This window comes from Apodemus sylvaticus, chromosome 14 (genome assembly GCF_947179515.1).
Source record: "Apodemus sylvaticus chromosome 14, mApoSyl1.1, whole genome shotgun sequence".
Taxonomy (NCBI): domain Eukaryota; kingdom Metazoa; phylum Chordata; class Mammalia; order Rodentia; family Muridae; genus Apodemus; species Apodemus sylvaticus.
In genome coordinates, this window is record NC_067485.1 from 61,086,393 (window position 1) to 61,111,329 (window position 24,937).

Consider the following 24,937-nt stretch of genomic DNA (forward strand, 5'->3'; position numbering starts at 1 on the left):
CACACTCACCCAACCCCTGCATTTCTAGTATTGAATTTGGGATAAGACAGTATCCTGGCTGCTGCTTTGGTTTTCTCCTTTAAAATGCTTCTATTAGGGAAAGGGTCTTACACAATGAACCATGAGCACTCGCTTAGGGTGCAAGAGGTTCTAGGTTCAATCCCCAGCACTGGAATGAAAACCCCAAGAGTGTTTGACTCTGTAAGGCACAGGAGGACACCAGGATCCTGACACCGGCCAGCTTAACCGCTTGATCACATGTTCACGAAGCCCCACTAAAATGAGGGGTCCATTTGCTTTGTCTAAAGTTTTTTTCTGAAGCCTTGCAAACTCTCTACCTGGTGACTTACTGCCAAGTCCTCTGAAAGTGAAAATCGACTTAAAAACAGGCTTTTTAAGTCCCTGCCTAGTATTACACAAGCCACACCTGTGACTTCTTAGGTAAATTTCACATCAATAAATCCCAAATAGAGCTTTCTTTGCCCTTATCCCCTTACCTGTATAGCGTAGGCCCAAAGAGTGCTTTCCCATCAACTTTCTCATCATTGTTAAACCTCCTCCTATTCCTTAGGACAGCCCCTTCATCAATAGTCACTAAACTTCACAGATTGTCAGTATCAGGAGGCTGAAGCAATATCAGGTTTGTAGGCATGATTTTATCTAAAGGTCATTAAGCCTGATGAGATATTTATTCATAGTCTTATTTAATTGATAACAACATCCAGACTCAATATACAACTTTTGGTTTACTAAATCCTGGCCTTTCAAATCCAGTTTCCCATGAGTACTACTGCCCCTAGGTCTATAAAGCATAAGCTCTGGAGAGATACATACACTGAAGGAATTTACTTCCTGCCTTCGGTTCTGGGGTAAAGGAGATATATGTTATGCTCAAAGCAAAATACTGTTTTTACTTATATTTCCCCCCACACTAAGTATAACAGGAAATAAGCGTTCATTATCACTCACTATCAATGGAGGGTTAGTTTCAGGACTACACACCTGTAGAAATTAAAACCTGAGGCTGCTCAAGACCCTTATAAGAAATTCTGCAGCTGCAAATAACTAGGAGCGCCCTTCTACACACATACCTAAATCCTGTCTAGAGCTCTATAGTAACTAACACAGTAAATACCAAGTAAGCTGCTACTGTACTCTATCATTTAAGGAATAATGACTAAGGGGGGGGGGGCTGCATATTTTCAACATGGTCAAATTTTTCTATCTAAATATTTTTAATGAGTCCAAAGCTGGTTAAATTCATAGATGTGGGATTCACAGATATGGAAAAAGAAAACTACAGTTCTCAAAGAGTATTAGACAGGCATCACTATGTGAGCATGTAAGACTCAATGAGTTGCCTCCTTAAGTGAACATCAAAAAGGTGCTTTCCGGCAATTAATTAAACAGCTAAACCTCATTAATATCTAATAGGAGACTGTAGTATAGCTCCACGGTACAGTATTTGCCTGTTCTTATGGAGTAATTCCTCAATCAAGGTTCCCTCTTCCCAGGTGTGTCAAGTTGACAACAAAGATTAGCAATTGCAGACGTTATTTCAAAGAGAAACATGTTTCCTCAACAGGCTGTCTACTAAAGGCTTGCCACTTTCTTGTTCTTGTAATGACAAACAGTAAGCCCCGATTTAAATGCTTTCTTTTATAAGCGTTGCCTTGGCCATGGTGTCTCTTCACAGCAACAGAGCACAGACTAAGACACAGCTGATCATCCAGAGAGAAAATCAAAACAAAGTATTTTATGCTCTCATTTGAAAACAACAAGAAGCATAACTCAGTGCGAGCAAAGTGGAATGCAGAGAACATTCCAGTACAGGTGACTGACTACTTATGTTCTTACTCCATAAGAACAGTCTATGGACATGACTAGTGGGCCTTTTCTTGGTTGCTAATTGACTTCACAGAGCCCAGCGCCGGTGCATGGAGCCACCCCTGAGCAGATGGTCTTGACTAAAGTAGAAGTCTACAGTACAGTCAGGAAGAGGGTTCAAGTGGCAACCAGTGTGTCTTGCTCAAATCATCCTATGAACTCTGCATTTGAGCAAAGAGGACTCCAGGGCTAGCACAATAGAATGTGAGCCAAAGAACACAAAGTTATACATGAAAATGGCCCTGGGTAGAAAAGATATAAAGCACTGACTCTGAGTTCATGGCAGAAACAGGTCAATTCGATTTTGACATTTTCTTCCCCTCCTGGTCCCCCTGTTTCGGACATGTCTACTCACCTTCACACACTCTTGTACAAAGTGCATGACCTTGACCAGCTTAAAGCTTTTCAAATCATTATCTTTTTGTTTCCTATAGCCTGCACCTGGAGCATAATGTTCCCCAACACCACAGCTCAACCAGATGTACCCATGCATGAAGCACAAGGTCAACAGACTGCTTTTCCTGAGACTTGAGAGGTAGAGGAGATGCCAGTGTATACGGTGGTGAAAGGCAGGTGCGAGGAAGCCCGGGCTATACATTCTTGTGAGCTAGCTGAAATCTTGCTTGAGAGCTGTGATCTTTCTGGACTGTGATGCCTTCTCTATTACAGGCATGCATGCTCATGCAAAGCCCGTATACATACCTCTTTCTCTCATCGCATTTCTATTTGAGTCTGAACTTATCTATAACTCCCATCTCTCCCATCACTGAGAGAGCTGACAGTCACAGCCTGCCTCAGCTCTCCTCCTTGAAATCAGAACCAAACTCTGTACCTGGAAGGACAAAGAAAATCTTGAACACAAAACACAGCCACTGAAGAACTTGTAAAACATTGCCACTGGTACCTACAATGAAGAAGAACTAACTGAAGACAAATCAGAATCCTGAGCTTCGATTTAAACTTACTGTTTTCCAGGTGGCCTTCGGATTCTTCCTAAATGGAAATGGCCTTTTCAGTTTGAAAATGGTAGAACCCAACTAATACCCTGACAGCCACCTGCTTAGACCTCTTCCGACTCAAGTTCTGCACATCGAGTTTCTGAAAAGTCCGGTTTGTGAACAACCTAAGACAGCAAGGCTCATTCAAGAAGAAGCAAGTAGAAACAGTGGTGTTAAAACATGACAATCTTGGGCTTCTAGCCAAGAATTTAGCTGTGAGGAGCATAGGTCTGCAAGACTTGACACGACCAGCATACAGCAAGTAGCAACACTGTCTTTCAAAGAGACAGGGTCCGTGAGACCAAAGGGAGATAACAGGAGGAGCAGGATCACAAAACCACTAATGAGGCGTACAGGAGATAAACATCTAAGCCTCCTTAATAAAACTCCCACCCTGGGCTCAACTTTCATGCCTATTTCGTCTCTATATTTGCAGCCAGTTCTTAGAGTAAAATAACACTAACTACCAATTTTTATTGTGATAACTCTTATGAAACCTTTGATGCTTAGAAACCTTTGTTCATTATTTCAATATTAACTAGAGGATACCAAGATTTAGGTACTCACGGACGAAAACTCTTGGAACTGAAATCGTACTCATGTACAACATCACGACACTGCCATTTTCTTTGAATTCCACCTGAGTGAAGGGCAATCTTAATGCCACACTAATTTTTCTTCCAAAGAGAAAGATTTGATCAATATTTTTTTTTTCCTTTTCTGGCTCAGCTGTTTGTCACCGTGACATTATAAAGCAGATGGGATGCTAATAGTCAAAAGCCTGAGGGCTGATTGGGCTGTTTACAATGTGTACTGCACAAATAAAGGACTGCTACCTACGAGCAGGGGTCACTTAGATGAACTGCAGCAAACAGTGTACGTGGGCAGGAGCGCTCCAGGTTCACTGTGGAGTCCCATCATGCTCTCTGCCAAAAGGAGAATGGAGACCTAGGGAGATGGCTCAGTTGGGAAAGTGCTTACTGTGGACACACGAGGATCTAAGCATGAATCTCTAGAACCCACAAAAGGCTGGGCATGTTAGAGCAATCCCAGTGTTCTTACAGGGAGATGAGGGGCAGAGTCAGGAGAATCCCCAGGAGCTGACAGGCTAGCTAGCCTGCCAAACCCCAAGAAATTCTGTCTCAAACAAAGTGGAAGGTCAGGTCCAGCATCTAATGTTGTTCTTTATGGTTGTCCTCTACACATACCACTAGCATGCCCATATTTACACACATGGATGCACACACACTCAGATACACACACACATACACACACACACACACACACAATGATCAAAAAGGAATGTAGCCTTTTGGGGGATGACTAATGGCACAAGAAGGTGCCATCAAACACTCAGTTTTTTCTTTAGCATGTGAGCTGCTTCAGGATGCAGACCAACATCTATGCATAAGTATTGTTAAATGGATATCTAACTGACTTTTCAGTCCATTGTTCATTGTTCCTTGGACCAGCAGAGGGAGGAAGGCAGGCACACTTTCTCCAATAAAAGAGGGTACAGTCCCTTGGGAAGCTTATCACTGAATCTTCCATTATATTTGGTCACATATGGTTGAGATGGAAGGGTTATGGTCTCCTCATTCTGCTCCTAACTCCTCCACACTGTAAGCAGATGGTGTCTACTGTCCTTAGAATTCTGAGGAGCCAACTGCCAGGCAACACCGGGGACAGTTCATTCTTCTGTGAGACATAACGGCCATCCACTCACCTTGAGTACTTTGAGGGACAGCCAGCCAAAGGCTATTTGAGGACAGCTCTGGCCCTTATGGTGCCTAAAATGTCTGTCTATGGAACACTCGCTTGGCCTAGTTTGTGCAGGGTCTGCTTCCTTGCTGGTGTCTAACCCTGCTTCATGAATTGCCTTTCTCTTGCCAGCATCCAGATCTTGCCATAGATCCCTTGATTCTAGCCAAGATCAGCCCATACTTAGACCAGAGTGTTCTGTGGGCTGGGCCGCTAATGCATTGGTGCTGTATTTATGTGATGCAGTTCATTATGCTTCCATACCACATTGAAAAATAGAAGTAAAAGATATGAACTATAAAATTTACATTGTTAACCATTTTCAATTCATCCCAGTGTCTGTCATCTGGGACAGTCACATTGTTATATATGCAATACTGGCCACCACCTACTAGAACCCTTCTTCTCCCAAAGTTGAACAACACTTCTTTGTCAAAAGGGCTCCTCATTCGCCTTCCTCAATGCCTGGCAGCAGTCCTTCACTTCTAGTCTCCATGGATCTGTTATTGCCTGGAAATAAAGTAATACACTGTCTCTTCTGTGACTGGCTTATTTCACTTCATGTTCTGCCCTCCTGGCTTATCTGTGTTGCCGTATATGCCAAGCTCTCCCTTCTACCAATGCCTATCCATTTGCACACCTCTTGGCTTAAATGTGGCTTCTACCATTTAACTCTCTTGAATAATATTTCTCTGAACACAGGATATGAGCATGTCTTCCAGGCCCGCTTGTAATTCTTCTATACATTTAGGGAAAGTGGAATCACAGAGTACCTCTATTTTTATTTTCTTCTGCTAGACTACATGCTTTCTTTATTAGTACAGACGTTCCTAGTTAGCTGATAAGAATAAGAAAGCAGATATCCAGTGCTAGGCTGGGTAGAAATGGCAATCCCAGTGCTTTAGTACATGGTGATGAGCAATGAATGCTACTGCAATGGAACACCATAACCAAAGAGCAAGTTGGAGAGGATAGGGTTTATTTTACTCACAGGTCCATAAAACAATTCATCATCAAACGCAGTGAGGGCAGGAATCTGGAGGCAAGAGATGATGTGGAGGCCATGGAGGGATGCTGCTTACTGTCTTGCTCCTCATGGCTTGCTCAACCTGCTTTCTTATAGAACCCAGGACCACCAGTCTAGGGATGGCACCACCCACCATAGACTGGGCCCTTCCCCATCAATCACAGATTTAAAAGAAAATGCCTTACAGCCAGATCTTATGGAGGCATTTTCTTTCTTTCTTTCTTTTTTTCCCCATAGAAAAATAACTTTAGTAAACTCAACAAGGGAGAGGAGTGTTCTGGGTTGATGATCTTATTCTGAGAACAAAGCATGGTAACCAGAGGAGACCAAGAAGGCATCAAAGACCAGTCTTCACTTCTAAGAGGAAGAAAGGATTGTTACTGAGTTGCCAGGAAAAAGGGTCAAGAATCTTCCTTTTCCTGAAACTTGCAGTTGATACAGGTATAGAAGACAGTCTATCCTTCGTCAGCAGAGCGCATCTGTCTGGTGTGGTATGCCATTCCCTCGTGACCACATCAAGGGCAGTGCCTGTCAACCACTGGTCCCTGGGGTTCAGGTCCCTTGTCCACAGACATAGGTATGGTAGCCCCCCAGTTTGGTGAACACTTCTGAGGTTTTCACAACCTCCCCTCCAAAATCTCACACATCAATGAAGAAGCCACAGCTTCAGGCAGCAGCAGGACTGAGCCACAGTGTGGGCAGAAATCCAAGTCTGATTGAAAGTTGGAGCAGGGGGTGAGCCAGCGCCATGGTGGATGAGAACTGGGGAAGAGGAGTTTATTATTGAGGCGCGGGAGTCTGGCCTTGAAGATTTTCCATTGCTTCCCAGAAGGGAATTAGCTGAGTCCTCCCCTCCCACTGGGTCCTCTGACAGCCGAGTTTGGAGGGCTATGATGGAGGCATTTTTTTTTTTTTTTTTTTTTGCTTTCACATGACTCTAGCTTGTATCAGGTTGACAGAACACTAGCCCAGCACAGTTGCTTTGTTTCTATGCCACAGTAAAAAGGACTTTGCCTTTGTCACCACCAGGCAGATTTGATGACCAGATAAAAAGACAGGTGCTATGGTACTAACAAGTCTGCCTTGACAGGAGTATTTACAGTTTAATATGGGCCGCCTGAAAATAACACTTTAGCCAAAGAGGAATAGGATGCTCAAGCCAGGACAAGGAGAATTTATAAAAAAAAAGACTTTGGGTCACCCTTTGAGTCCATCTAGTCCTAGGTCTAAATTCTTAATTGTTCACAACAGACCAAAACGAAAGTAATCCGAGTCGAGCATACGATTCCTATGTGTGATTAGTCAGGCAAGAACTGATTCGTGGCTGTGGGGTGGATAGGTAGGAATTTATTTTTCCTTTCAGATCTCCATGCATGAAGTATAATTACAGATTTCTTTGCCTTTTCAGTAGTGTGGAATTAAAAACATAACCTTCTTGGAGTGTAATAGGTGCCAAGTAGTGTTTTGTATGATGAGATACAAGCTCGCTGATTCCAGTCACAGGATCTGCTGGGAATCACTGCTTTTACCTGATGAAACAACCAGTTGCAAACTACAGAGAAATTGCAAATACTCTAGGGTTTGATAAGCGTGATTATGCCACCTTTCATTTTTGTCACCCTGTTGTATCATTAATCTGGGCTTTAGTTATCTCCTAGAAACACTCTACTCAAATGTTCAGTTTAACGAAGTTGGAGATGTGAATTTGCTTGCAGGGAAATTAATTTCAGCAAATGCCAAGAGACTTACAGTGCTTTGGCAAAGGCTTGTGACTTTAATGTTGGCTTGTCGAAACTGTGCTTCTGGCCACATACCATCAGACAAGCTCCCTTTTGTGTCCAATAAGGTTCAAAGTACTTGTGCTCAGCCATTCTTTGGAAAGGCCTGTGCAGTTCTGGTGCCTTCCACTAGGATGCGCTCCAGCCCCTGAATTTTTTTTTTCTCTCTCTTGTTTAGGACATCATTATGTGGCCTTAGGTTCTTTTGTATACTCCACTCCTCAAGTGGTGTATACAAACCTACTTTATTTCTTATGTTCTCCAACTCTAAAACAAGATCTCCATTAGAAAAAGCAAGCAGGGATAGGGAGACACTCAACAGATAAACACACTCTCTAGCAAGCCTGATGACCAGAACCCTATCCCAGACAGTACACATTAAAAAAGCCAGCTGAGGTCCTTCCTATCTACCATCCCAGCATCATTACCTTGAGATGGGAGGAGACAAGACAATCATTTAAAAAGCCTGGGGACCGGGGAGTATTCAGTTCAGCAGACACAAGAGAGACCATTGTCTCAACAAGGAGGAAGGAATGAACCAGTTCCTGAAAATCATGTGGCATGTACACACACACACACACACACACACACTAAAGTAGGTAAAGAAAAGCACACAAGACAACATTTTTTATCACATCTGCTAACATTCCGTCTCCCCCTAACATTGTTTCTCTTGAATTCTGATGGTGCATGAGAACTGAGGATTTATGGAGCTGAGTCACAGAATAGAAAGCTACCTTTTTCATGGTTGCAAATGTACATTTTTTTTAACTATATAATGAAGACATACTAAAAAAAAAAAAAAAGAATGAGAGAAAGAAAGAAAGGCAGAAAGATCTTTTTTTCTGGAAAAGAGAGACAAGATTGGAAGTTTTCACCTCATCATACATCGTCCTCAGCTGGTCCCCACATCGGTTTGGTGATGTGCTAGCCATGATGCTCTAGAGAAGCAGAGCACCCCCAAAAGGGGGGATGCTATATATCAAGTCTAAAGACAATGGAGAGGCAGAATTCAAGCTTCCTTAGGAGGGAATCTCCAGCAACTGGCTGGATAAGGCCTATTCACAGTACGAAGGTTGGAGGGTAATCTATTTTGCTCAAAATCTAAGTATCAATCACCTAGAAAACACCTTTATAACCATCCGAGGTGGCATACAAGGACAACCCGACAAAGATGCTCTGTGTCTTTAAGGCCAGCATGGGCTCTACAGGGGGGACTCTGTACATAGGTATTTGATCAAAGACCTGGCCAAGCTGACAAATGATAGTATCCAATATATATCTTCTCTTGAATGTATGTAGTTATATTTTCCAACAGCCATTAAATTATTAGTTCATAAGTATGAATTTGCGCTCTTTGTCTAGGAACATGAAGAATGGCAGGAGCAGGGACAGCCTAGAGCTCTTCAATCTATACACTAAAAACTAGAGATACCATATACTAGAGTCCACCAAGGCATCCGTATACTCACTGCACAGTGATCTTACATGTATATTTTAAAACGTAATTCACAGTTGCAATGTTCAAAATGGAACCTCTTATTTGTTCATCAGAACCACTGTCAATCCATCTTCCCTGACAACCCTTCACTCTTCATCTCCTCCCTTCCTCGTTACCCTCTCCCCTGAGGCTCCTCTCTTCAAGTGGGGATATTATGGCTTTACATCTAATTTTAATATAACGATAAAACTAAATGTTGCCTAGAAGCTCTTATCACAAAGCATGGATTTATAAAGTTTTCAGTAGAAAGCATTTATTTTTAACTTCCACTATTCCTAGAAAAAGCCATTATAGCTAGGGTCCCTGGCATGGCGACAAGCAAGGCACTGAAAATAAATAAATCTGACTCAGAAAAATACTATAAAAATCTACCTCTAAGGCAGGGCCTGTCAGTAGTTTCCCAGCATAAGCAGGGCCCTGCATCCTATGTAGGGGTCCCACCGTGCTATCTCTAACTGATAACTGCTCACAAAAGAAGCTGCTCTTGTGCCTCTCTTCCTTTTTGTATTCTGGTTTGTTTGTTTTATTTGACTACTTGTTTTCCCAAGAGGGAAAGAATAAAAGAAGGCATGGACCTAGATGAGTAGGGAAGGAGGAGGATCTGGGAGGAGATGGGGGAGGGGAAGTCACGATCAGAATATAGTACCTGAAAAATCATATTTTCCATAAAAAAGTATAAAAATAAATAAAATTGTTGTTTACAAGAACAGCAAAACCCAAGCTCTAATAAGACATTTTTTTTTTTTGAGACAGACATTTCATTAAAAGGAGCTCAAGGCTCTAGTGCAGAGTTCAGTGTTAGAGCATTTACCACATATACACAAGCAAAGGTCGTGAAGTGCAAAAAAATATGAATTTGTAAAAATGATCCCTGAGGTGGCTAGATTTTCATGGTAACAAACTCGAGTTGCCTCTGCCAAGGATTCCACATTACTCAAATAGCTGAGACTGCAGGTGGCTTAAAACACAAATGTAATACTGTATCACAAAAAACAAAGGGAGGAATATTAGGGGCAACAATCCCAGTATATATATAATTTTTTTCTTGGAAAACATGCATGTTTTGGTCTAAGATACCACAGCAATGTGAAACCATCAATTCTGATTTCGACTTCCTGTGCTTTGCTCCTTTCTCATAATTAAAGGGGGAAACTACTGGAAGTGACTTCCTCCATTTTCTCATTGTTGTTAGTGGCATCAGCTGTGCTGCCTACAGACACTGCTCCATCACACCTTGTAATGTTCATGTTAGCTGAAGTCCTGAGATACAGACGCAATATCATTTTCCACTCTCAAGGAGTGGCCGTTGTTACTCAAAGAAGGTGACGGGTCTGTCATCTCCTCTACTGGAGTTCCCAGGCCCAGAGGAATCTAACATAAAAATGCACCTGACAAAAGAAGAGCAGTTTAATACATTTCTGTTTCTGAGACATCCTTTCTTAGTTTATTCTCTTTCGCCAGTGTATATATACTTTGGAGCAACGAGCTAGTGAAAATCTATAGGTCAGCTTACATGTGGTGGTGTTTCTAGCATATGAATTTCCCTAATCAGCAAATATGTAATAATTTATAATTCCACCACTTTCCAGACTTCTCGATCTCACTGGCCCCTTCGGTGCTTAGAATAAACAGAAGCTGACTTTTTCAACACGTTGACTAAAAATAAAAGGACCACACAGTGAGCATCCCAGTCTATCACAGGACCCATGTGGGCAGGCAGTTTTCTTTAAATTCAATCCCTTCACAGCCTTTGGCAAATTAGTGATTCTCTACAGAAGACCACAGAATGCTGGAACAGGAAGGGATGCAGACATCCAATCTTTGGCTTGAAAATAAACATATTATTATTTTAAAGTTGTAGCTGGAAGAACTTGCTTCTATTGATAAAAAGAAGACACCTCTTTGTTGAAGAAAGGAGTAGGAGGTCCCAGGATGGTCACAGGATTGAGAGTGTCCAGTCATCTAACCTTGAAGCATACCAAGTCCTAAACCCCCAAGGTGTCAGCCTGTGACAGTGGACTCTGATATGTTCCATAGCCGTCTTTGTGCCTTTGGGTTTGTTCCTAGCAGGAGCATGTCCAGAGCCCAGAGTATGGAGGAGTCATGGACGAGAGTACTGGGTAACAAGTCAATGTGTCTGGAGACTATCAGAAGGTGGACAGCTTAATATACTGACATGTAATACTGAAGTGTATGGGCAGGTCCACTGTCCCACACAAATGACAACTCACCCAGGTTTGCCCAGGACTTTCCCAGTTTCAAAGCAAAACAACTCACCTTCTGTGAACCCCCCATCCCCCACAGTGCCTGTATCAGTTGCCTTTGCTACAGTGATTAAGATACCAAGACTAAGGCAACCTGTAGAAAAGTTTATTTCTGCTTATGGTTACAAGGGGGAGTCCATAATGGTAGGGGGTGGGGGGTAGGGGGGATGAGGGGGGGTGTATAGCAGGTGGCCTGGACAGGATGCTTCTGTCTGGTCCCTGTCTGCCTCTGCATGCAGGAGGCGAAAAGAGCAAACTAAAGTAAAGTTACAAACTCTAAAACCCCATGTCTAGTGATGTACTTCCTCCAGCAAGGCCACATACACTTCCTAACAGGTCCTTAAGTTTCTCAAACAACACCATACAACTGAACAACCACGGTGCCAAACTGGGAGAGAGAGTTAGTATGTCACCTCAGCACACACACCACACTCCATACAAATATGAACACACAGGCATACATGCACAAATGCACACACACACACACATTACACTACACACACCACATAGACCTAAGCTTCTACTGTCACTGGTCTGGTAGAGCTGACTCCACCCATGAGAACGGGTGACTGATGAGCAGCTAGATTGTGGTGAATCTCTGAAGGGACACACACCTCACCTGAGGCCCAGCACAGAACCGTGGTGCTTCCCACACGGTCTGCATATATCTCTGCTCTAATGGAAAGCATTTCAGGCTAGCCTCTAACCAAGTCCTTTATGTAGGCAGAGTTTTTGTCTAAACAAGTAATTATATTCCATATGACCTTCATTATACCAGATGTCTTTTATATATACTCCTTTGATGCCCCATTATTACATAATATTAAGATAAACATCTGTCCACTTTTCAATTAAGTGATTTAAAGTTAAAGTTATCATATCTAACTAAATTTGCTAGGTGTGAACTGATAGGTTTTACAGGTTTATTTTTAGTTTATGTGTGATGTTGTGGCCTGTATGTATGTGTAGCATATGTGTTGAGTGTAGAAGAAGGTATTGGGTCCTCTGGAACTGGAGTTACAGGTGGTTATAGTTGCCATGTGAGTGCTAGGATTTGAACCCAGGTCCTCTGCCAAAGCAGGCAGTGCTCTTAATCTCTGAAGAAACTCTCCAGCTGGCTTGTAAAATACTTGACTATTCTGGCAACTGAACAATGACAACCTTTCCACCCACAGACACCACATGTGGAAGCAAGAAGCCCACTGGCAGGTTTCCTGGCAGATGAACGGGGCCAAGCCAAGTCCTCCTGGTCAAGCTTCTTGGGTTCGAGAGAGGACTCCTACAATAGGGCGACAGACAATGACCATGTGCACCATTAGTGAGAATCGTGTCTCCTTTCTTGCAGGCACGATTTAAAACGATATCTTTATATTGGGATACAAAGAAATTTTATTAAGTTTTATGTCCTCTATCACTGAAGATGGGAGCTAACTGGAGCTGTGGGAAGGTGTCCCACAGCACACGGAACTGAGTATGTGCATACACAATGGTGCATACAAAAGGGTCCTTCCGCATTGCATTTTGGAAGCAGTTAAAGAACCATCCCAGATGGACTACATACCTTCGCCCAGGTGAATGGTTTTTCTGCTGAGACACTATCCTAACCACTCCTAAGGCTCTGCCATGTTGTTAAGATGCTCCCATCAGAGACAGAAAAGTTACAAGGACTAATGAACACATGAAAACGGTTCTATTTATTTTATAAATAAATACACATACATAGCATCAATTGAATGGAAGTTTTAAAAAAGGCAATAAGTACTCACTTTTCAGATCTATTTAAACGTGTGTGTGTGTGTGTGTGTGTGTGTGTGTGTGTGTGTGTAAATTGATGCCTGCATGCATGTACGGTTACCATTGTCTAGTGCTTGTAGAAGTCAGAAGAGGGCTTTGGATGCCCAGTATCTGGAGTTAAGGATGGTTGTGAACCACCATGTGGGTGCAGGGAATTGAACTCAGTTCCTTTGCAAGAGCAGCAAGTGCTTCAAAGCACTGGGCTGTCTCTCTATCTCCAGAACTTGTTTTCTCAACTTTGGGGGGAAAAATAATCTTTGAAGCCCTCTTGTTGAGGATTAGGTTGTCTCCTTCAGAACTAAATAAAGCTCTCAGGAAGGACATCACCAAAACCAGAGCCGGTAGCTACAAACTCCCAGCCAGCTCTCTCTCTCCATGGTCCATGACCTATACCCTGATACTGGTCAGTGGCAAGCTTTGTCAGAGACCTGCGAACAGCATCCATCCAAAACACCACCTCCCCCAAGGCAGTTTTGCAGGCTCCGTGCAATCTATAACCTGTCCAAATCAACACATTTACGCAGGTGGCATTCCAAAGAAGCAAAAACAGTCATTATCTGAAAGCATCCTCCTCGGTAGGAGGGCATCCCACACAAAAATACACCAGCGCTCCAGAACCACCTCATCCCGAAAAGCCCCACTTGGCTCTAAACCCAGACAGCTTTAACAACACAGCCCACTGATGCTTTCACGGCCGCACTTGCTTTCCCCCTAATTGGGATGTTGATGGGCCTCGTGTTCAACATAATGGGCTCTTCTGATCACAGCCGCGCTGCTCACTCTGAAGTAAGAACATTTAATCATCGGCCACTCTTCTCCCAAGCCTGCCAGTAAGAGCATTTGTCAGGTGTTATGTCACTGTTCCCGAACAAATAAAAATACGACTTCATTTTTACCTCTGCTGACAACCAGGACTTCAAAGAGACATTGCAAAGTCTCCCCTCCCAGCTCCCAGAAAACACCAGTCCTCCGTCTGCACAACGCGTCTTATAGCCTTGTGCAGATTTTCACCAAGATCTTAAGGAGGAGGAGAAACAGCAAGGGAAGTCCCTTCATAGCTATGCAAACTAAGTATCTTTCATCACTTTTGACACTACAGAAGTACAGGTTTTAAATAATATTTTAAAACAATTTATTATTTATTTGTATGTACATTGGCTCTGCCTGCATGTATGTCTGTGAGGACATCAGATCCCTGAGAACTACAGTTTAGGACAGGTGTGAGCTGCCTTGTGGTAGACAGGAATTGAACCCAGGTCCTTTGTAAGAAGTGAGTGCTCGTAACCACCTGAGCTTTCTCTCCAACCCAACAACATACTCCTTTATGTATAACCTGTGAGCTGAACAAGGTGGTGTACACAGCGAGTCCTAACTACTAAAGTGGTGGAGGTAGGGTGATTACTTGAGTCTAGGAATTGAAATCAGCCTAAGCAAAAAAATAAAAAAACAAGACCTGTGGGTTGTTGTTGGTTTTTTTTTTTTTTTTTTTTTTTTTTTTTTTTTTTTTTTTTGGTCTTTGTCTTTGTTTGTTTGGTTGGTTGGTTTTTTTGTTGATATTGTTGTTGTTGTTTTTAAAGTACGAGTTATAGTTTCCTATTAATTTACCCACAGCAGAAAAATACAATTAGCCTTCCGGTCATTTCTATTTATATCTATTTTCCTGAATGACACTCAGCGGGACTCCATTCCTCACATTTGGACCTTGAGCCCTCAGGGAATCAAGAGGCATCTCTGAGCGAGCAATTTGCTGCACTGGAGGAGCACTGTCCAGGCTGGAGGAGCACCGTCCAGGCTGGAGGAAGAGGAGGGGATTCCTCGATACACTGGTGCCGACAGCAACTGCTTTCCCTCATGGCTGCAGACACTCATTATGGTACAAGGAAGAGAATCAGGTTTAAACTCAAGCAGAGTCCACCTTGCCAGGCAGACGGCGTCGTAAGAAGTCTTAGGGATGCCGGGCACAGTAGGGTAAGCCTGTAATGCCAGCACTTGGGAGGCAGAGGCAGGCAGAGCTCTGTGAGTTTGAGGTCAGCTTGGTCTACAGAGTGAGTTCCAGGACAGCCAGAGCTAGAAATGAGGCTCTCTGGCCAAAACAAAAACAAGTGAAAATCACAAAGTGTGAGTTTTTATGTGGAAAATACATATGCTGTTCGCTACATACATGTACACATGTATGCGTGTGAGGGCATGTGCTTGTGGAGGCCAGAGGTGAGCACTGGTCGCCTTCTTTCATTTCTCTCTGCCTTACTTTTTGAGCTAGGGTCTCTTACCGACCCTGGAGCAGGCTGATCCCGGTAGCCTGGTTGGCTCTTGACCTCCATGGATCGACTGTTCTCAGCCCCCTGCCCCAGCACACCAGGGTTACACAAGAGTGGCATGGTACCTGACCTTTACATGAGCGCTGGGCACCCAAACCCAGGTCCTCATCTCACACAGCAAGTGCTTTGCCAGCTGAGCCATCTGCCTGGCACCGTGGGGTTGTGAGTCTTACAGACCAAACAAGACAAAAATGGCAAGCCGCTTCTGCTCTTTCTCCTGTTCCCCCTTCTAGATGAAGTTCAGGTGCCGTCAGCTATGTTCCTAGATTTGCCTAGTTTAAGAGACACTGGAACCCTTAAAAGAAACAAAAACTCCAGCACCCAATGCTGAGAAGGGGACAATCATCACTGGGGTATGAGTGATGGGTCCTAAGTTAGAAAGAGGTCCACAGAGGTGAGCCCATAGGCTAAGGAAATTCTGGTCAGCATCATTGCCTTGAAGAATCAGAGAGCAGAACAGCTATTACGCCCAGTATCATCTTTGTATCCCTATATTCCTAGCAACCATCTATCAGACAGTTTACAGCAGATTCCCAAGCATCTGCTGGCTTCAACTGGTATTAACCATTATCAGAGGGGTGAGGGAAACATAAAAGGTCCGTGGAAAGGGACTGAGTTTTGGAGGAACTTTTGAGTGATGTCCCTGAATGTGGAGCTCTATGGGCTTCTGTTGACCTCCCTCCAAAGCATGACAGCCAGGGAGGAGAAATAAAACTCTGTGACACATAACTTTCATCTTCCAAAAATGGAGTAATGGTCACCTTAGTTTGATATGAAAATAAAGATCTCCAGGTTCTCCAGCAGGCTTTCCTATCCGCTCATTTGTTTCCCTGTTTACTGGTAATAATCCTTGTGACTGAGCCACGGTTGCCCTTCACTAGCCAAGGGCCTCAGATGCAGCTCTTCTAAAGCTGCAGATTCCTCATGTGATCGCTGAGATGAGAGTCCAACCATGGTTGGTCTCTGTGTGGATTAAACAAGGTAGACAGGGAAGCAGCGCCTGGTTCACCGTAAGAGCAGAATGAATCCCAGCAGCTGTTATTCTTGGTATATGACACTATGAGACAGTCACACTTAGTAGGCTATTATAGGCCATGTAACAGTTTGGATGTTGAATGATCCCCACACATCCCCAGGATGTTGCTGTTGGGAAGACGTGGTGGCTTTGAGAGGTAGGTCTTAGTGACTGGTCTTTCGGTCTCTGAGGCCTTGTGCCAGCTCTCTCTTTCTCTTTGTTCCATGGCCCATGAAGCGAACAGGTTTGCTTGATTATGATCTGCTGTGATGTGCGGCCTCACCACAGCCCCAAACAATGGGAAAAGAATGTCCCGAGATCACAGACCTTACCTTCCAAAACGCTGAGCTGAGATAAATGCTGTCTCTTAGTAAGATAATTACCCCAGGCATTATCACTTAGAAAAAGGAGGCCAAGAAACAAGTTCTCCATTGCACCTGGCAGATGTCAGCTGATGTCCAGAGCTCCTTTCACTTCCTTGTTGCGGGTATAAGACACAATGCCCAGCACAGCATACATTTTTGGATAAATTCCAATGGTGTCAATAAAACTTGGGGCATGTGAGTAAGAAGAAGAAATATTGAGTGCAACAAATTCTAGTTTTAGGAAAAAGTACCAACCTATGAGCTTGGTGATTTCAAAAGGGTATTCTACAGACTAGACAGACAGGGTATTCTGCAGAATAGACCATTGCAACTGATATATGTAAGCACACATATGCTTCTGTGGTCGGGCAGAAGCTGTATGTCACCATGTGACTCATTCCAGGAAAGAAATGAGTTCTTGTTCATGCACTTTTTTGGTTTTTGATTTTTTAAAAAAAATCATTGTTTACATGTACAAATAAAAATTGTGTTTCTGACCAGGAGAGTCAAGGGCAGCAAGTTGTATCCTATAAAACCCCTCTGCATGGCTGGCGGTGCAGTGCTAATAAATACAAAGAAGGATGGCAGATGTAAACAAACAGGTAAAGGTGTTGGGTTCATGGAAATGCTTCGTCTCCCTTACACACTTTAAGCCCACATTTTAGAGATGAGCATTGTCCTCTTCATTCAGGCAAAGAAAGAAGGAACCAAGGTCATTCACTTTGAATCAGGATTTTTTTTCACACTACTTCGAAAATCATGCTTCATGCCTAGGTCACCTGTACCCAAGTGTATGATGACTTAGTAAATCTCTATCAGTGCTGGTCAAAGCTGTTGCGGAGTAGCCAGGATATAAGTGTGTACAATGTACAGTGGCCTACCATCAAAGGCCATGGTTAAATATAGATCAACAAGGTTATGTCATGGCAAATCTTCACAGAGACCTCAGTATGGAAAGGAGAACTGTGGTTCTCACAGCCTGATTATTGTTTGCCAGATTACAGAAGCATGCAAATACTTTGCAATAGTCTCCAGTTCCATGGAATACATTTTTGAAGTGTCCATCCTCACACCATGGTACTTTTCCTTAAAACAAGAATTTGTTGCGGTCATCATTTGCTCTACTTACTAACATTCCCCACGTTTTCTTGACACTACTTGAATTCATCTAAAATGCACGTCATGCAGGACATTGTGTCAGATACAGGGGACAAGAAGTGAAGGGGTCATGGACATCAGCTGACATCTACCAGATGCAATGAAGGACCTCTTTCAGGACCTTCTTCTCTAAGTGAAAAGGACAAGGGGGAAGGAAGAAGGGTGACTTGTTCATGGGAGATAAACACAAGGTTTCCTGCCTGGACTCAGCATATCTTTGTCCCTTTCAGAAAACAAAAGACAAAGCTTGGGGCTTATGTTTAGATTATACCCTAAGCAAGGGGATGGCTCGGCCCCTTCTCCAATCAATGCTATCTCCCTCTTAAAGGACAGGGGATTGGGATTGTGAACCTGGCCTTCATCCAATCGTCCTGACTACCTATTACCGCTTAACTGCAGTCAATTCTAGTAGCTTCGCAATTTCTTTGATTCTCGTCCAATCCACATTCCCCTTGCTGGGGTGACTTCTGATGGTCTAGCCAGTGTGTTATCTCACGGCATATGGAATTTGGAATGGCATTTCCATATGATGGCCGTCCACATTCCTCTTCCAGGCTCTATTCAGAAACACATATGCTATCGGTTAGCAGGAGAGGCCTAGAAGGGATCGGCCTGGGGAAATGATGGGAAAGCAGAGCTCAGAGTCAAAAAGAGAAAGAAAGGCTCCTTATACCACTTAGCAATAAAGACCATGGAAGTCAGACAACTTTTATATGCAAGGCCAGGTAAGAAAAAAAAAAAAACCAATTTATTTTATCCTAAGCTCTTGGGCTATACTTTCCTCTTGCATTTTAAGTGTCAGGTAAATGTGCTTCAGAAATTACAAGCTTCCTACCACTTAGGCAATGGCATCATGACTCAGTCAGTGACTTAAGGTTGCTGTTCCTCCAGTAACAAATTTTACAGTTAGCCACCGCACAGGAGTTTGCTTCAAAGTAAGACAGCATGCCAGCTCCAGAGGGCCTGGAGAGATATTCCACTGTCTCAACAGAAAGAGGAGATCCTTAGTGTGAAGGCGGCTCCCATGTCCCTGCATTACTTTAGCACTCTGCCAGCTCTGTCAGTGGGAGGCTTGATGAGAAACAACACCACCAGCAGTCACATCTTTCAGTAATTAATAACACCCACCATTGGCCCGTCCCTGTTTATTAACACAAGCTTTGTAACAAAAAGTTCCTCAAGAAGGAGCCTACTCACATCTGTAATCCTAGCAACAAAAGACAGCAGTTAGGTCGGTAAGAGCTGAAGACCAACATAGACTACACTGTGAGTCTGCGTACATGGTAGAAACTCGCCTCAAAAATAAAAGACAGTGAAGGAGCAGAGAAGGAGGAGGAGGAGGCCACTCTACTCAGAGCTGTAGAAAAGTAGAAAAAGAAATTATATTCAAGCTGACAAAGTTTCAACCAGGAAACTTGTGAAGAACTTAAAACCCTAAAAGCTGATACAATATTACTGAGGAAATACATTCATGATGAGAACTTAAGACCTACAATGGGGAAATAAATAAATGAAGGTCTTTAAGGATGCAATTGATAATGAAGCTTGGTAGCTGGTAATTAAATAGTTAAAGTCAATAACCTGAGAGAACAAGGGAAATGGGCTTTTCCGCATCACAGTGGGCCGTCAGACTTTTGTTGTTTGAGCAAACAATGGATATGAGAAATTGTAAGGCGTGCAAGGGATCCTGGGGCAGGGACCCTTAAAGCACACGACAAGGGGAAAAGCAGACAGACACTAGACACGTAAATTGGCAAAGACAGAAACCTCACAGTCCAAACGCTGGAAGACAAGATGTCCCTTCACAGAATCCTGACAGAACAGGAAGTGAAAGGGGACACTTGACTTCAGGGTTAGGGACTACAGCCCAGTTATATTTGTCACTTGGAAGATGCTGGCACTGCAAGCACAACTTCTCATGCAGGTATGACATGTGCTCCTAGCGTGCCTGATGCCTTCTACAGCTCCGATGCATTGCTCCCATTAAAAAGCTGTCACTTAGCTGCCAAGTGGCTAGAGAGACAATGCTACCTGCTGATAGCCCTCGCATTTTAGAGAGCTAAATTTATTAGCGTTCTGAGATATCAAAGGCAACAAGCAGGTGTTTGGGGTCTTAATGTATAGGTTTCGAATAAAATAACATTTGACTTCATCTCCTAAGGATTCCCCAAGTCCCAAATACCACTAACTGTGGTTTGTTTAATAATGAAACAAGGGTACGAAAAGATCAGAACACACAGTCATCCTTAACCATGACTGACTTCAAAAGCTGGTTGTAGTAGGTATACTAATATATACCTTGTTAGGATATACATGGGCAGTTTGGTCTTACCTAAAGAATAATAAGAATTATACACTTTTCAATAAATAAAATATAATATTGACTACTAGGATAGGCAAAAAATGTTAATAGACATAAAGCTCTCTCATCAGTTTTAATTCTAACATTCATTCCTATACTACTGGTACCAGAGGATGGATCTCATGTCTCCCAGGTTTGGTTGGTTGATCAGTTGGTGTAGATTTTTGAGACAGGGTTGTAGGCTTAGTGTTTTGTATGCAGTATAAAATTTACCCTGGGTTATTCAAATGCTGATTTCTCTTACCTCATATCACATTTCAATCTGGACAGGGCATTGTAATGCTTTACACCAACAATCTCCTGTCTCAAGTTTGTGTAAACAGTTCTTACCATTTATTCTCTGCCTTGTCAATCAATGCTGATCACCCAGTGGCAGGGCAAAAGAGAGAATAGGGTGGGACTCTGTCAGCAGAGGAAAGAGAGAGGGAGAAGGGGAGGAGAGCAGGAACCATCAAGAAGGGGACCTAAGAGCAGAACAATAATAATACACGAATATCATGGGATTGGGCTGGGAAATAATCAGATTAGCATAGGCGGTAAAGGTAGATCATTTAACTGCTCAGCTATTGAGGGGCAGTTTTAAATAAATCTTATTTTTCTGTATAGTTATTGGAGAATAGCATAAGGTAAAGAAATGTTAAACAAATGTTATATGAAGGATAATTCACTTACATAGGGTCACATGTCATCAAGGCTGGCCTCAAGTTTGCTCTGTAGCTAAGGATGACTTTGAACTTCTGATCACCCTGACTGTACTGGTTTCTATCTTTGGCCATTTTTCTTTTCTTGCTTTATTTTCTTTGGTGGTTGAATTGTACATTCTTATCTAAATGCTAAAGAGACCAAACTCTCTGCTAAGCTCAAAAACCATATTTTCAGCTGCCTAGAGGATAAGTCTTGGGCTCCACAAAGAGGACATGTACAGGCAGGGCCACGGCCCCGTTTCAACCTTCACCTCGCCACACCTTCTCCTGCACTGACATCACCTCTACTTCAAGCAGATGTTGTAATTGTCCGGGTAAGATGTCTTTCCAAGGTTATGTTCTCCTCCCTGTGCTAACTGCTTCTGCTCACAGCAGTTATTTAATTTTGTTTTAAACCTCTACGTAGCAGTGAATGTGTGCCAGTCATTGCTCCAGGAACTTTATAAGACTGCTGCCTCTCTCTCTTCCTTCTGCCTCTCTCTCCCTCCGCCCTCTCCCTCTCCCTTCCTCCCTCCTTCTTCCCCCCTCTCTCTCCCTCCCTCCCTCCTTTTCTCTCTTTCTCTCTGCCTGTACTATCTAAAATCCAGCCAACTTCCCATCCATCTCCATATGACAGTTCAAACACCACTTTCCTCCCTCCAAATACAAACATCTCTCCAGCATTCTGAGGCCCTACACTTTCAACATCCCTCCCCTCTCTTCTCCTTAGCCTAGCCTGAAAGGACCTAGGCTTCCCGCCTCTCCAGCCTCTTCTACTGTGCCATAGCTCGTTTCCCAGTCTTTATGTAGACATGTTCCAGCAACACCAAGGTACACACCTGACCCCACCCCTGACCCCACCCCTGCCCCTGAAGCCATGGGACTTTATTCTGCCAGGAGCTTTCCTCAGCACACCAGCTTTACAGGACAGGAAATCCTTTTCTTAGAGAAGCCTTCCCCCAGGCTCTTAGGAAGAGCTGTTGGGAGGAGCTTCAAGGCAACTAATATAGCCCCAGAGTGGATCTGCAGCAAATCCCCAAGCAAAAACAAAATGAAGGGGAGTTCTAAGTGCGTTCTGTGCCATTGGGGAATGGCTGTAACATGGGGAACGATAAAGCAACGGCGAACTAGAATGCTTTAAAGAAAATCAAATGCTGGAGAAGTCCCACAGAAGCAGCTATTAAGACAACCTTACAACACACGTCTTGCCGGCTCTGGAGGTACACTGCCTTTAATTTCAGCACTTGGGAGGCAAAGGAAATGGATCTTTGTGAGTTTGACGCCAACATGGTTTGCACAGTGAGGTCCAGTCCAGCTGGGGCTCATAAACTCAACTAGATTCTTTCACAGGTCCACTGCCATTCAACTGAATCCACAAAAGTGCAAGCCAAAATTAACCTTCTTCTTGTAAGTTGATTATCTCAAGTATTTCATACAGAAACAGATGACTACCATACTGAGGCCGCAGGCTTAGTGTAGGGGAATGGTTACAGTATACAGAGAAAGCTACGAGAAATCACTTTTCCCATCTTTTTTTCTTCGTACAACTGTAGCTGTTAGTAAATAGAAAAGTGACAGTTGAGGTTAAAAAAAAAAATGTTTAAGGGCTCCTTAGTTGACCTGGAAAAGCAAAGACACACCTATGAGGTTTTAGGATGCCAGTGTCATTTGGTGGAAGGGTCTTGTGAAGATGTCAAGGGACGCTAGCAAGTTGTTTGTGAGAGGAATCCCATAATAATCCTATAAACATGGGGGCTGAGGCGTTGCACAGCGGGAGAATACTAGCTACTAGGTTTAAGCCTCTGGGTTTGATCCCTAGCACCACCAAAAAAAAATAAAAAATAAAAAATAAAGTACCTGGATATGGGCCAACAAGATGGCTCTGTGGGGCTCTTCCAGCTTGGGCTTAGGTTCCAGTGACCTGGCTAAATGCACCAAGAAGGTCGGGATTGTTGGGAAATAAGGGACCCGTTATGGTGTCTCCCTCCTGAAATCAGTCAGCACACCAAGTACACTCGCTCCTTCTGTGGCAAGACCAGGATGAAGAGACAAGCCGTTAGCATCTGGCCCTGTGGTTTCACTGCGTGAAAACAGTGGCAGGCGGGGCCTGGACCTACAGCATCACCTCTGCAGTCTCAGGAAGTCTCCATCAAAAGACTGAAGGAACTGAAAGACCAGTAGGAGCCCTACCATCTGAGACTTACCTAGCCTGCAATAAACAGGTTATTTACATAAGAAAAAGATGACTCAGTGGGTACAGGCTCTTGTGGCAAAAGTGGTGACCAGAGCTTGATCTCCATCATGGTGGGAAGAGATAATCAACCTCTGAGAGGTTTCCTCTAGCCTCCACATGTGCACTGTGGCAAGAACATGCCCTTGAGAGCAGCACACATTCTCTCGGGATTTCATTGTGTCCCTCCATGTCCCCCCAGTCACAAACAAGTATACTGGAACAATAAAAACAAGTACCTGAATCCAAGACCTAGTCCTAAGAAATCACGACTCCAGTAATGTCTGTGGTAGCCAATGAAGTAGTGTTGTTATTTTCCATTTCCAAAGAGCTACCCAACATAAGGCTATTGTATTAAGTCGTGATTTCTAGCAATTTCCACAGCTCTATGCCATGTGCTTTAAAAGCACTACTTGTCATATCCATTCTCACTTTAATAGACAAGCAGAGGCAAGAATCAGGGCAGTTATGAAGCCACACAGTCGAGAGTGGAAAGAAGAAGAGTGTCTGACATCAGCGTGTGGAGCCCCTGAGACCGAGGACCACATAGTACCATGACTTCTCGCTACAGTCACCAGCCCCAGCTTCCCCTTAGCTTCCTGCACCCTGGAAGATGATTCTTCTTACTTCTTATATTCATTAGGCTTCCTGCGCCCTGGAAGATGATTCTTCCTACTTCTTACATTCATTAAGCTCAAGTCTTTACCTGTAGCTTTCGACAAAGACTAATGAGGCTGTTGAGGCAGAGCATTCTCAAACCTTCAGCCCCAATGCCTCCCTATGCCCTGAGACATAGTTCATTTAAAAAAAAAAAGCCTCACACTTAAACTTTAAAAAATAATTATGATAGCCTGTTACATAAATAAAAAGACAGGTATGTAGTCGCTGCACACAGCTGTAATCCAAGCATTCAGGAAGTGCACTGCAGGATCAGGAGTGTAAGGTCTTCATTAGCTCTGCCTGAGTTTGTAGCTAATGACACCCTGCCTCCAAGTACGTACACACATAAAGGAAAAATAAAGGATGGACATTTATATACACTAAGATATGTTTTGATATGTAATTTCTCAGATTGAAGCAAAATATCACAGATAAAAGAAGACAAGCTAGTTTTGTGGTAGACACCAATGTCTTAGCACCTGAGAGATAGAGCCGGGGGCTCTTAGGTTTGAGGCCAGTCTGGGCTATATGGTTCCCCACAAGCCACAACTCCATATTAAGACCCTATCTCAGGACAAACAGATTAAAAAACAAACAAACATTTAGAGATGACAGTGTCCTACGTGCACACTGGTGTGAGCAGAAATGTGTTTATCTTAAAATAAAAGTGAATATATCAAGTTGTTTTTTCTTTTAAAGGAAAACCCTGCAAACATTCATATTTTGTGCTGCCTGTATCCTTGGGAAATTCAGCAATACTTAGCATGGTTTTGTTTACATAAAAATTTATTGAAAGTACAGTAGGTTTCTTTGTCGCTTGTTACAATATGAATGCATTAATGAGCTTCCTCTTTTTGGCTTTTTACTAGTATGTGTGTGTGTGTGTATTTGTATACACATACACACACACACACACACACACACACACATATATATATATATATATACACACACACACACATACATACATACATATATATATATACATACACAGATATACATGCATCTATATAATGGCATTAATAACAGATTTTTCTATCTCCAAAATGCCTGGCCAAGCATTCTGAAATCCTGGCTGCACACGGACAGTTCAGATCTCCATAATGTGAAAAACTACTCTATGCCTTGCAGACCTT

At 43.1% G+C, this 24,937-nt stretch overlaps 1 protein-coding gene and 2 pseudogenes across 13 annotated transcripts in view; 1 reads left to right on the forward strand and 2 right to left on the reverse strand.

Annotated features, from left to right (window-relative positions):
* Kiaa1217 (KIAA1217 ortholog) overlaps nucleotides 1-24,937 on the reverse strand; it is a 295,062-nt gene that overhangs the window by 189,633 nt on the left and 80,492 nt on the right. The window lies entirely within an intron of this gene.
* Nucleotides 6,047-7,544, reverse strand: LOC127665184 (DNA-directed RNA polymerase I subunit RPA12-like; annotated as a pseudogene).
* LOC127665185 (60S ribosomal protein L37a-like) lies at nucleotides 22,788-23,092 on the forward strand (annotated as a pseudogene).